Source organism: Periophthalmus magnuspinnatus, chromosome 24 (assembly GCF_009829125.3).
Source record: "Periophthalmus magnuspinnatus isolate fPerMag1 chromosome 24, fPerMag1.2.pri, whole genome shotgun sequence".
In the NCBI taxonomy this organism is placed as follows: domain Eukaryota; kingdom Metazoa; phylum Chordata; class Actinopteri; order Gobiiformes; family Gobiidae; genus Periophthalmus; species Periophthalmus magnuspinnatus.
In genome coordinates this window covers 26140703-26154389 of record NC_047149.1, presented here as the reverse complement: position 1 = coordinate 26154389, position 13687 = coordinate 26140703, and positions in this window count along the sequence as shown.

Here is a 13687-nt window from a genome sequence, read left to right as displayed (position 1 = left end):
GGGTAAAACTATAGAGTGTTTCCTTTACAAAGACCCAAACTTTTACATTTACTACTGAGGGTTTAATAGTGGTGATTATTTTAATTTGGAGAGGTCAGAACAAAGGCAATTTCACCAAAATGACCCGGAATGCTAAGGGGTTTTTAACCCACAAATTAGCATTTTAACAAATTAGCATTAGCATTTTAACCCACAAACCCCCCACGGTAAAATTGTCAAGCGTTGGCCGGTCCGCGGTGATAAAAAGGTTGGGGACCACTGATGTAGAGGGTTAATACGAACATTTAAGACCAAAATGACGAGTCTGAAGCAGCAGGTACAGAGAGAGGAGAGACAGTTTATCAATAGAAAGTGAATTGGAGCCAGAGTGGATGAAGCTGGAAGTGCGCCCATGATCACTTCCTGTTTGGAACGTGGCGGTTAGTGTTGTACCCCTGAAAATAGGGATTATTGTTGTTTTTCTCACACAGGAATTGAATGCAATGAGAAGAAACAGCGTCCCCCAAGTGGCGGGTGAAGGCATTACCAAAAAGGATCCCAGGCTTAGTAGCCGATTACTGATGATATGATTACGTTTCCCTTGAATGAAATAACAGGAATGTGACAGAAAAATAAAATATACAGCGGCAGAACACAATGGTCTACAGTCCAACAGCCAATCAGGACGCACGACACAATGGTCTACAGTCCAACAGCCAATCAGGACGCACGACACAATGGTCTACAGTCCAACAGCCAATCAGGACGCGGAATACAATGCACGTTCATACACTAGAAAAAAAATTGCGAAAGGTGAACCGTGTTATAATGAGGGACAGCTGTATATATATTGTTTTTAAGGCTTATGTAAAAGACTATTTATTGCAAACCTTTTACTGTTTTTAACTATTTTCTCTCTTAGCATGAAATTGCATTATGACTTACATCACTGTACATAAGAAAAGGGCATAGTTTTAGAGGCATATAGTGCCATTCTAACCTGTTACACCAGCGGGTTAGCGGTGTCCGTTTATATAAACAGTTGTCCCTCACTATGACGCAGTTCACCTTTCGCGGTTTCGCTGTTTCCTGGAGTTTTTTTAGTGCAATTTCACATGCTTTTTTACAGTGTATGAACGTGCATTATGTCGTGCGTCCTGATTGGCTGTTGGACTGTAGACCATTGTGTCGTGCGTCCTGATTGGCTGTTGGACTGTAGACCGTTGTGTCGTGCGTCCTGATTGGCTGTTGGACTGTAGACCATTGTGTCGTGCGTCCTGATTGGCTGTTGGACTGTAGACCATTGTGTCGTGCGTCCTGATTGGCTGTTGGACTGTAGACCATTGTGTCGTGCGTCCTGATTGGCTGTTGGACTGTAGACCATTGTCCATCAGTCTCCTCCGTGCCGTGTCTCCTGTCCAGTACAGAATATGTTCAGACAAATTTACATAAACGTCGGATCTCAGTGTGACTCTGAAGTGCTGTACGTTTGCGATTTGTTTTCTCCCTGACGAAACCCACAATGTCGATGAAACGTTCTGCACCGACAAAGACGCCGACGAAGGTTTGAACTTTGAGAGAGTTTAAACGAGAGAGAAATGTGAGAAAATGTTAACGCCTGTGTGAGAAAAGTGTATAAAGTGTGTGGTGAGGGGTTTTACAGACAAAAACGGAGAGAATAATGTAAAAAATAAAGCTGATACTTCACGGATTTTGCCTATTGCTTCCGACCTCAGTGTTCTTGTCCTAGCGTAGTTATTGGCGAGTTCCCTGGTCTGGTCCATCTTAAATTACGGGTTTCGTTCCCTTTTGATCGTATCATCTTTGCGCAAATAAACTCCTAAAAACCGTCCTGGGGCTTCTGCGTTTCTCTATCTACGCTGCAGTTCCCATTTGCAACCTGAAGCTGATCAGTTTACAGAAGTGTACCGTTACTAATTAACCAAAGGGTCAAAGGTCGCCGTAATATCTCACCCGTTCATATGAAAGCGGTAATCTGGGCCGAGGTAAACTGCCATTACGGCGCTGTGGCCCGTCTGATGTTGTCAAAACTCTATCCCTTTAAATCCGACCGCGTACAGAGCTAGTAATTAAAGTTAGACCGGCTACAATGGGAAAACACTCGTTATGGGGGATGTACGGATGAAGGGCTTGGGAAAAATATCACATCGCGCTCACTGGCGAGGTTGCGCTGACACTTCCAGTTCACGGTGTTGTTTTTAAGTCAGAATTCAGTTTGAAATGTGGTTTTTCGGGTGAGTTTTTGTGGTTGCGGTTTCCGTGGCGATGCCGGTGGCTCAGTTGGTAGAGCGTTGGTTTTATGAGCTGAAGGTTGGTGGTTCAAATCCCGTTCTCGACATAAACGGTGTTGGTTGGAGGGGTCGGATTCGCTGATTTGAAGCTCGGCGGTGCGATTCCGGCTCCCACGGGTGAACGCTGTTGTTGTGTCCTTGGGCAAGACACTTAATTGGTTACTTGAAATGTCCCACAATACGGCATTACACGATCCTATCTTGCATTTATTCAATTCCGCTCATTTATCGCAATATCGATATCGATCTTCTGTCAGTTTTTATATCTTATCTAATTCAGTCTGGAGACGAGCAGATGATGTTTCCAGGCCACGTTACAGGTCAGATCTGTGGACAGGCGACCCCGCTCACACTATTAATCTGTTGTTTTTTTTAGGTATTCGTTTGGCATAAAAGTATCTAGTTGAGCATGAATTCCAAAAATGGTTAAGCTGAATGCCATACTGTGGAACATTCCAGGTGTAAAGAGGAAACAGGAGTCAAACGGGTTACAAAAAGTTACAGTTAATTTTAATCAACTTTAAAATGCTCCAAACCCTTTCACGTGTCGAAAAAAAGCAAAGTAACAACAGAAAGGTGGACCTGATGAGTCAAACTGAACAAAAGGATGCGGCGTCGGGACAAACAGGGCGTGGAAGCCGGTGCTAACGTCACTCACCTAAAACCGAAAACGTCCCCGTGAGCGACATTTAAGTTTATTCATGTTGTGAAGAAAATAATCTTATCAAATGTGTAATATTACCATTTTGTTTGTTCACACTTTCACATGTTCATTTTCAATAATTTTGCAACACAAAACTAAACAGAGCCATCCCGGGTTTGTTTAGTTTAGTTTTCAATGAGTTAAATCACCACACACTTGTTAGTTTAAATATATTTTATTTAGTTAAACGTGTCAATTCAGTTTAATACATCAATCCACTTACCTGCATCTCCACATGGTCCAGACAAAGAGGGGGCGTGGCCTATGTCAGCCATGTTTATAGGCTTGGGCGTGGTCACGGGCCGGACCATGTGGAGGGAGAACTGGTTTAAGTTTGTTTATTTGTGTTAATGTCTTATGTATTTTGTTTCAATGTTTTAAGTGTTTATAGTTATTTTTTCAAACACTTAAGTTAAGGGACTTGGGCCTGAGAGATGATTTTACATCAAAAATTCTGTGGAGGGTGTGGTGTGGACCAGGGGGAGGAGCTTCAAGTGCAGGAGGGTATTTGAGCAGGGTTAGTTAGACAGAGGGGGACTTCAGTGTCGCCAGGGCACACGAGGCCTTTTCCCTTAGCTGTTTAAGTTCTGTTGCTTAGTTTTGTTGAGCACCGTTAATTTTTGTAAATATGTATTATTTTTTTGTTCACGGGGGACCACAACGCTGATGATAAATTCTGTCTAATGGGACTTTTTTTGAGTCTGCCTCCTACTTGATCACTTCGGGCCAGCTCCCCCACAGTGTTTAAATGCATTTAATCTGTGTCAGTGTCAGACCCAGACCCGACATGAAAACGTGTGAAGCTCTGACTCCGTCCAACAGGAAACTCTGTGTTGTTTAGGTGTAAAAGTTTATCATCTTAGAGGTGTGAAACAAAATTCACACATTTGTAGCTTTGTCGTTCTGGTATAAAATACTCAGAGTTCAGACACTCGAGGGACTGAGATATGGGACAGAGAGTAGGACAGACGAGGGGACTCAGAGACTTGAGGGGCCCCGTCCTGTCTGTATCTGCTGTAACAAAAAATAAACCTTTTTTCTGTATTTCCAAACTCGCAGAGCTTCACAAATGGATCACTTTTCATCTAGAATTGTAATTTTCCCACAACATTCCCGAAGTAACTTTATCAAACAAAACGTGAAATTACAGGACAGTCGCTCCCACTGGGTCAAACGCAAAAAGGCGAACTGCAGCCAACAGGTTTCGTGCACGGCCAGAGCAGCGAGCACGACGACGACGACGAGTGAGCGCCCCCCTGTGTGGAGGATGAGGCGGTGTGCAGTAACCACGAGCAAGAACAAGAACAACAACGCAAGAAAACACGCCATGGATAAACGGTCTATTTATACAAGCATAAATATAAAATACTCGTAAGATATTGGTGCAAAACAGCGCCAGCACGAAACACCAACCAATCCAATCCAGCTAAAAAAGTTACGCGGCGGAGCTTTAACTAGTTTTAACGCTTTGATGACTTTACAACGTCGCTCGGGTTCCGTGTGTGAACGCGTTGAACCGCCCTGAACGCGTCCGTAAACTCAAGTCCACGATGTCTTTCCAGGTATTCCAACACAACATCTCCATGGAGACGAGCATGCGGCAGACGATCCACCGGAAAAATTACGCAGCGCAGCTTTAACGCGAGAATCTCATGCATTTCAGAACAGATTTGGTTATTTTGTTTGCAGAGCGACACGGTAAGACGATCACGCTATTGTAACGCGCTAATTCTAAAAGCGAATTAGCCGTTTGGATCCGTGTTGATTCATGACTCGGATACGGAGCGGTGTTACGTAATGTCGTTCATGTGATTAGAGCGAGAGGTTCAAAGGCCCGAACGCACTGTCACATTTCAATAGATTTCCGGTTTTGGATAAAGGGCAGAGATAAAAGTGAATGCCAGAGTAAACAAACAGGTAGAGGAAGTGCGACGCTCCACCCCCCTCCAGAGCTCACAATGGTCCGGTCCGCTCCCCCACCCTGCTCGGCACAATAGGCTTTAGTATTTAAATATTTACTACAGAATATAACTGAACTTTAAAGGTTGTTGTGTTAACTTTACCCTTTTGCAGTGGTGGAAAGTACTTAAGTAAAGCACAGATACCTAAAACTCCTACTTAAGTACTTTGTACAGTGGGTACTTTTACTTTTACTTCAGTACATTTGAGAGCAGTATCTGTACTTTCTACTCCACTACGTTTTTGAACAGGACTGAAAAGTAAAAAGCACTTTTCATCTGATTTGAGGGGTTATTTTTATTTTTTTGTTCGTGGAAACATCCTGACTCAAGTTTTCGACTTCAAGCCTCGGCTTTGAGCAACAAAAAAATAAATACACAAAATAAAAATAAATACACAAAATAAAAATAAATACACAAAATAAAAATAAATTCACAAAATTAAAATAAATTCACAAAATTAAAATAAATATCCAAAATAAAAATAAATATCCAAAACAAAAATAAATATCCAAAATAAAAATAAATACCCAAAATAAAAATAAATTCACAAAATAAAAATAAATATCCAAAATAAAAATAAATACACAAAATAAAAATAAATATCCAAAATAAAAATAAATATACAAAACAAAAATAGATACACAAAATAAAAATAAATATACAAAATAAAAATAAACAGACAAAATAAAAATATACAAAACAAAAATAAAGTCACAAAATAAAAATTAATAACCAAAACAAATGAGAAAAATGTAAAAATGGATTGATATTGTTGCTGTTGACCATCATTTTGTTGATTTATCATTTTGAATCAATATATGTCGTTTATAATGTCGTTTCCTCGTCACACACAGACCTGGAGTTGTGTTTTGTTTCATTCTCACATGTTTAACACACAAACACTGCAGATTTAGGCTGAGTTCTTCCCTCAAACCTAAAACAGTCTGTTCCACCTTGTGATGTCATCATGTGGTGATACAGGAAGTGCTCCACTGTGTTTTTAAACTCCACACACCTTCATTTATAGAATCATTTGGATCATTTCAGCTCTGGAATTGCCTACTTAACTAAAGGTAAAAGGAAGCCTCGAATGCCATACTGCGGAACATTCCAGGCAATTCAATCCAGCTAAAAAAGTTACGTGATGTGGCTTTAACTCGTTTTAACTCACTGAGGATGTTATGATGTTCCTCAGATTCCAGACATGCCTTGACCTGTCCTGAACACATCTATAAGCTGAAGTCTATGATGTGTGACACAGTTTTGACTTAAACAGGAAATGACATCGCTGCAGACTTCCTGTGCAGCACACGTCGCCGCAGCAACAGATGGATCCATTCAGATAAACAGATGAGCCGAGTCACGCACGGGGAGATCTACACCAGGTTTGAACAGACACAGTCCTTTAATGTGACACTCCACACTCTCTGGTAGGACACGAGTGGAGCCACAGCAGCCCTGGGGCAGACTGACTGAAGTGAGGCTGCCAATCTGCACCATCAGCCCCTCCCACTACCACCAGCACTGACACCACATTCATTCTAGAAGTGTCTTGCTTAAGGACACAACAACAGTTTGCACTAGAGACACTGCTGGTCCACTGTGGTGTCCCATCCAAGAACTGACTGAGAGGAGGTGGAGCTCCAAACTGAAGAGGAGCCAGACTCAGCTCCAGAGCCCACTGCAGCTCCTCAGGCCTCACAGACCCTGGGCTCAGTGGAGAACCTGGTGGTCCACGCTCTCGTCAAAAAACTGCTCAAAAAGCCGCCAGCCAAAATGAAGTCTCACCACGACAAAGTAGTGGAGACTCTGGAGAAGGATCTGGACCAGTTCAGAGTCCCAGATGAAGTTTACCTCAAACCCAAGAACATCAAGAAGCTGATCTACGAATACGGCTCTATTCAATTCAATTCATTTTATTTTTGTAACGCCCAAAATCACAACAACAGTTGAGAAGGGCGTTCATGTTTTGGTTGATGGGGGAAACCGGAGTACCCGGAGGAAACCCATCCAGACACGGGGAGAAACATGAAAAACTCCACACAGAAAGGCCTGGGCGACCCGGGGATCGAACCAAACCTTCTGCTGTGAGACATGAGCCACTCAGCCACCGTGATATACACACAAAAACAAAACAACAGGAAAAATCAGACAAAACAAGAAAAATCAGCCAGACGAGAAGAGGGAGGGGTGCGGAGGAGGGCCAGGCGGGGAGGAGGAGAGGGTCCAGCTGTCATCGGGGCATCTGAAAGAGTTACACTCCACAGGGGGAGTGGGACAGGGGACTCTGCCTGTAAGCTCCTGGGGGCGGCTGTGGGACCAGAGCCCACACAGTTCCAGACGGTCACCATGAAACATCTGAACATGGGCCGCAACACCTTCAAGAACCGATCCTTTTCACGGTGGGGCAAGCCTAAGAAGAGCGCCTGCTGGACAGCGGCCGTGTGTCCTTTAGGAGGAGTCACTTCTTTGGGAGGACTCACTGAGAGGACACTTCAACAATCCAAGATGCATTAAAAAAACCAAAAAAAACCCCAAACATTAAACCCCCCCCTCAAAAAAAAAAATCATTGTTATTTTCTTTTGTGTCCTTCTCTCTTAAAGCAGCACTGCATATCATTTCTGGTGGAGAGCACATCAACTGTTTTTTTTCATTCACACGTTTGAGTCACACTTTATCATTAGTCTGTAACATCTCCAAAGCTCAAAATGCGACGTTCCACCTTGTGATGTCATCAAGTGGTAGTTTTCAAGTTAAAACAGCTCCTTTTACCTTTAGTTCAGTCGAGATTGGACAATTCCAGAAGCTGAAATGATTCAAATGTTTCTAGAAATGAAGGTGTGTGGAGTTTAAAAACACAGTGGAGCACTTCCTGTATCACCACATGATTACATCACAAGGTGGAACAGAGTGTTTTCAGTCTGAGAGAAGAGCTCAGTCTAAATCTGCAGGTTTGTGTGATAAACATGTGCTGTTTGTGATGAGGAAACATTAGAATAAACGTATTGGCCCTTTAAGGTGAGACGCTGCAGGTTAAAAGAAAAACTCTTAAATTTACAGATATTAATTTAAAACCTCTGCTGTAGTTTAGTCAGATAAATGTAAGAAACAAATATATTGTAAGTTTTTGTCATTGAATGGTTTTATATAGAAATAAGGCGTTTTATGTGTAAAAAACCAACAAAATGGAGCATTTTTGGGACGTTCAAAACAAACATAAAACCAGGTTTAAAGTTCTTGTTTGTTTTTGTCATATCAGATATTGAAAAATACACAGAGGATTTTGGATCTCATTTAGTATTTGAGTAAATTATATCTAACTGAATTTGCCTAAAAATTCTAATTTCATCTCATTTTATGGACTTAAACCTTGAACAAATCAGACTTGGAGTTAGATTCACAAAACCCTTCTGTGAGTTTTGTTAAAATCTTGTGTAAATTGTAAAGTTTGGTGTGTTCAGGTGCCGCTTTAAGGGCTCGTCCTTCTGTCTCTGTGGGACAAATGCATCTGGAGAAAACTGTCCCATAAAACTCTACAGAGGCAGATGGAGCCATGAAATATTTAAACATCTTTCGGTGGAAAGTGCATTTTGTTGTTTCCACATGAAAGCTTGTTGCTAAGAGACCAAACTGACCAAGAAACAAAAAAAAAATTTTTTTTTGCATTCCCTTAATCAACGAAAATTGACATCATCAAATTATAGAAAGAACGCGACCAGTCAGACGACCAGACGACCAGTCAGACGACCAGTCAGACGGCCAGTCAGACGACCAGTCAGACGGGTCACTGCTGCGGCGGCTTTTTAAACCAAACAGACGACACAGATTGAACTGAGAGACTGTGTTTAGTAACAAACCTGAGACTGTGTAATTAGACCTCACTGTGAGCAGACTGGATCAGGATCAGGAGAAGAGTCTGGATCAGGAGAAGAGTCTGGATCAGGAGAAGAGTCTGGATCAGGAGAAGAGTCTGGATGGGGATTAAGAGAGGAGAGAAGAGAGGAAGAGGAAGAACAAGTGAAGGAAAAAGAAGACTTCCCTCTCCACACACACTTCACCCAGCCGAGAGTCTCTCCAGTGTGTCCAGGGTTTTCCCTGGGGTCTCCTCCCGGTGGGACATGAACACCTCCCCAGAGAGACGTCCAGGAGGCCCAGGACGCCCGAGCCTCAGCTGTTCCTCTCCATGTGGAGGAGCAGCGTCTCTAGTCCGAGCTCCTGCCGGGTGACTGAGCTCCTCCCCCTCAGACGAAACTGATTTAAACTCTTGTATCCTCCATCTTGTCCTTTCAGTCATGACACAAAGCTCATGACCAAAGATGAGAGTGAGAACGTAGATCTAAACTGAACCAGGACTGACCCGTGGACCATAGACGAGGGCAGGAGCTTCGATTGACCCATAAATGGAGAGCTTTTCTCTAACGGCCAAACAGCAACCTGTTCTAACACAGATCACCTTTGACCTTTTGTGCAGCTGTGAAGACGACTGTAAAATGGCCAAAACCCCTTTTCCTTGTTTGCCTCTGTCGCCATAGTAACGCTGACAAAGCCTCGGAAACAGCTGACACTTTGAAGGGGTAAAAATGACTCATTTATTGAACTAAAACTAATATTTGAACGACAGAAAGTTCAAAATAATGTATCTGTTTTAAAGGCGCTGTACGTGTTTGTTGTGGTCCCAAGTTCTTCCTCACTTAACTTATGTATATTCACCATGATGAGTTTATAAGCTCTTTCCACAACTTTCAGAGGCCAGAGCCATAACAGTAATGCTAAAAACAACTAGCATGCTGACGTGCACTTCCTGGTTATCGAACAATACACGCAGAGAGCACACAGCGGACTCATTTTGACCTCAAGAGCTGCTTAAAACTGGACTGGAGCAAGACACTTTTTGGTCAAATACATGGGACAAAATCAGGCACAGGTCCTTTAAAGTAAAAAAAAAGTCTCCCCGTGTTTCGTATTTGTTTATTCAGTGACCAAAATCCCGGCATATTTATACAAAATACAAAATATCTGTGTTTTTGTTCAGAATGTTTCAGTTATTGTACAAAAAGGTTGCATTTTGGCCACATTTTTATATATTTTTTCCCACTTTCAAGTCACTCAAAGCGCTTTACATCAAAGAACCACAGCGTCTTGCCCAAGGACGCAACAACAGCGTTCATCTGTGGGAGCTGGAATCGCACCGCCAACCTGTGGGTCACCAGATTTGACCCCCTCAACCAATGACGTTCATGTCGAGAGCGAGGTTCAAACTTCAGATCCGTGGACAAACGCTCTACCAACTGAGCCACTGTCGCCTAAAATGAACATGTTAATTACAAAAATCTATTTACGGGCCGTGTCCTTCCTCCCGGGCGGTCGGTTTGTGTTCTGGCGTTGGCCCCGTGTGCGGCGATGAGGTAATGTGTTCCACATGTATCTGATCTGCTCGTGTCCAAATATGGAACCACAGATAAAAACACAGCAGAAATAAACCTGTTCTTCAAATTTCATCATCATTTTAAAGTCTGTTATTGCAGAATCTAACGCAGCTGATGTAAGCGTCAAACTGCCACATACGGAGACTTCAGTGTGTGCTAATGCTAATGCTAACGCTAATATCTGAAGCTAATGAACAGTAATTCTCCAGCTGATAAGTGCTTAAAAGAGTTTGCCACAGACTGTTTATATAAATGGACAGAGCTAACCTGCTAGCTGCTGCGTTCCAAACAGGAAGTGATCATCTGCGCACTTCCTGCTCCATGGACTCTGGCTCCAATTCACTTTTTATTGAAAAACTGTGTCCTCTCTCTGTACCTGCTGCTGTCAGACTCATTTTGGTCTTAAATGTTCGTATTAACCCTCTACATGATCCTGGGGTTCATTTTTTTGAGTTATTTTGAGTTTGTTTTTTTAAATTATTATTGTTTTTTTTGTTATTTTTAGGTTTCATTTTAGTTATTTTTATTATTTTTTTTGTTATTTATTTCTTTATTGTTTATTTCTTTATTTTTTGTTATTTTAAGTTTTATTTGTTTGTTTGTTTTTGTTATTTTGAGGGGTTTTTTTTGTCATTTTGAGGGGTTTTTTTTGTAATTTGAGTTTTTTTTTTTAGAGTTTTAGAGTTAATTTCTCAAATCAGATGAACACACTGCAGTATTGGATCATATATTTCGTATTAACCCTCTACATGATCCTGGAGTTTTTATTTCACAAATCAAGATCTGAACATTAATAACAGACAAATCCGGCGCCTTCTTTCGCTCCTGTTAGCGTTAGTAACAGGTTTGATTGACAGCGTTGCTAAGCGGAGGGAACAACATTAGAACATGGATTAAAGCTGCAAGAGTCAAATTTGGGTAATATAGGCTCTTTAAAGTTACACTTGTTGTCCACTTGTCACTGAAATGATCTAAATGTTCTAAAAGCAGTAACATCTCCATGGAGACAAACAGTTGGGGGCTCTCTGCCAAAAAGTGAAACGGAGCATCTTTAAAATGGTAAAAAATAAATAAACAGATGAATAATTTGAACTGAATGTATTAGCTCTTCATTTTGACAGTGATATCAGACAAAACCACAGACTGTGTAAAGAAGTGACGGAGTGAGTGTGACGTCACCCACAGCGTTTAGCTCCAAATGAAGCTAATCGAGGCTAGCAGAACCCGCACTGTTGGTTTTATGTGTTCATATCTTGATTTACAGACACAAAAGTGAAATAAAAACCCCAGGATCATGTAGAGGGTTAATACGAACATTTAAGACCAAAATGATGAGTCTGACAGCAGCAGGTACAGAGAGAGGACACAGTTTTTCAATAGAAAGTGAATTGGAGCCAGAGTCGATGAAGCAGGAAGTGCACACATGATCACTTCCTGTTTGTAACGCGGTGGCTAGCAGGTTAGCTATGTCCATTTATATAAACAGTCTCTGGTCAGCACACAGGACTCGTGGAAAGTTAAAATTCCCCCATATTTGGTTTCATGTGCTGACCTCACTCTGATCGCACAGGCTGCCAAATATTTACGCACTTACTACATAATACTTCAAATATAGTTTTTAGTTGAACAGTTAGTGCAGGGAACAGTTTTTTTTCATTTTTATTTATTTGGCCTACGTGACCCAGGTTCAAACTTGTAACGTCTAAACAGAAGTGCAGGCTGCGTCAGTGGGAGTTTGACTCTTTATGTCACATGACGACTTTTATAATTCGCATCTGCAGCTCTGAGTTCCCAGAAATCTTAGCATCAGCGGCTTCTTCTGTCTGTGAGTCTGAGGACACAAATGAGAATGTGAAGAGTAATCCAGACTTTTACTCAAGGAGGAGTACTGTTACACTGTTAAATATGTTACTACAAGTATTTTATTGGACTAAAGTTACATTATATTAAAGAGGTGGTATTTTACTTCTACGGGGTATTAAAGAGGAGGCATTTACTTCTATGGGGTATTAAAGAGGAGGTATTTACTTCTACGGGGTATTAAAGAGGAGGTATTTACTTCTTTGGGGCATTAAAGAGGAGGTATTTACTTCTATGGGGTATTAAAGAGGAGGTATTTACTTCTACGGGGTATTAAAGAGGAGGTATTTACTTCTACGGGGTATTAAAGAGGAGGTATTTACTTCTACGGGGTATTAAAGAGGAGGTATTTACTTTGGGGCATTAAAGAGGAGGTATTTTACTTCTTTGTGGTATTAAAGAGGAGGTATTTACTTGTATCATCATGTGGCGATACAGGAAGAGCAATGGGTCAAATGCAGAGGACAAATTTGCCTATGACGTAGCAATTCTTGAACATTTAAATAAAAACTTCATGTTAGAGTGGACAGTGGAGGGAGGAGGGACTTATTAAACACGTTAAAATGGCGTTTTTGGTGAATACAGTATTTTTAAAACAATAAAATGAAACATGGTGCATATGTTTGACGTAATATTTAATGTGTTAGTGATTTAATACCCCAAAGAAGTAAAATACCTCCTCTTTAATACCCCATAGAAATAAAATACCCTCTCTTTAATACCACATAGAAGTAAAATACCTCCTCTTTAATACCCCATAGTGTTTTCAGTTTGAGGGAAGAACTCTAAAGCCTAAATATGTCAATTTCTGGCAGAGAGTCCCACACCTGCTTGTTTCCATGGAGATTTTGTTTTATGTTATTTTTTTGCCTGGAATGTTCCACAGTACGGGATTAAAGTTACCTATCTCCATGGAGACGAGCAGGTGTTTCCAAGTGTTATTCCAGGTCACTAACTGTAAGAATGCATGACTTTCAAGGGTTTATTTTAGCAATATACACACTTTTAATTGAATAAACGCAGGATAGATACGTTTAATGCCATACTGCGGAAAATTCCACGCAAAGCTGTAACATTTTTATGAGATAAACACGTGAGAGTTTGAGTTATAATTCAGATTTGCACATGTAAAACCAATGAACTGAAGCACTGATGCGAGTTAAACATCAGAGGAGCGTTACAAACAGGAAGTGTGAGTCACAGCGATGGGTGTGGTCAGGGCGGGGCTTATTCTGAGGTTATGATCAAACTCGCACACGCACACACTCGTTCAACCGGCTCGTCCAGTCTCTTTATGTCGCTGAAGTCTCTGGGATCAGACTCTACGGGCGAGGACTCATCACCACGCTGCCAGATAAAGTGATAAAGTGTTGTAAAAGTGGGAGGAGTCGTGTATCCAGGTGGGGCGTGGCAGAACAGAGGGGGAGGAGTCTGGAAATTTAAAG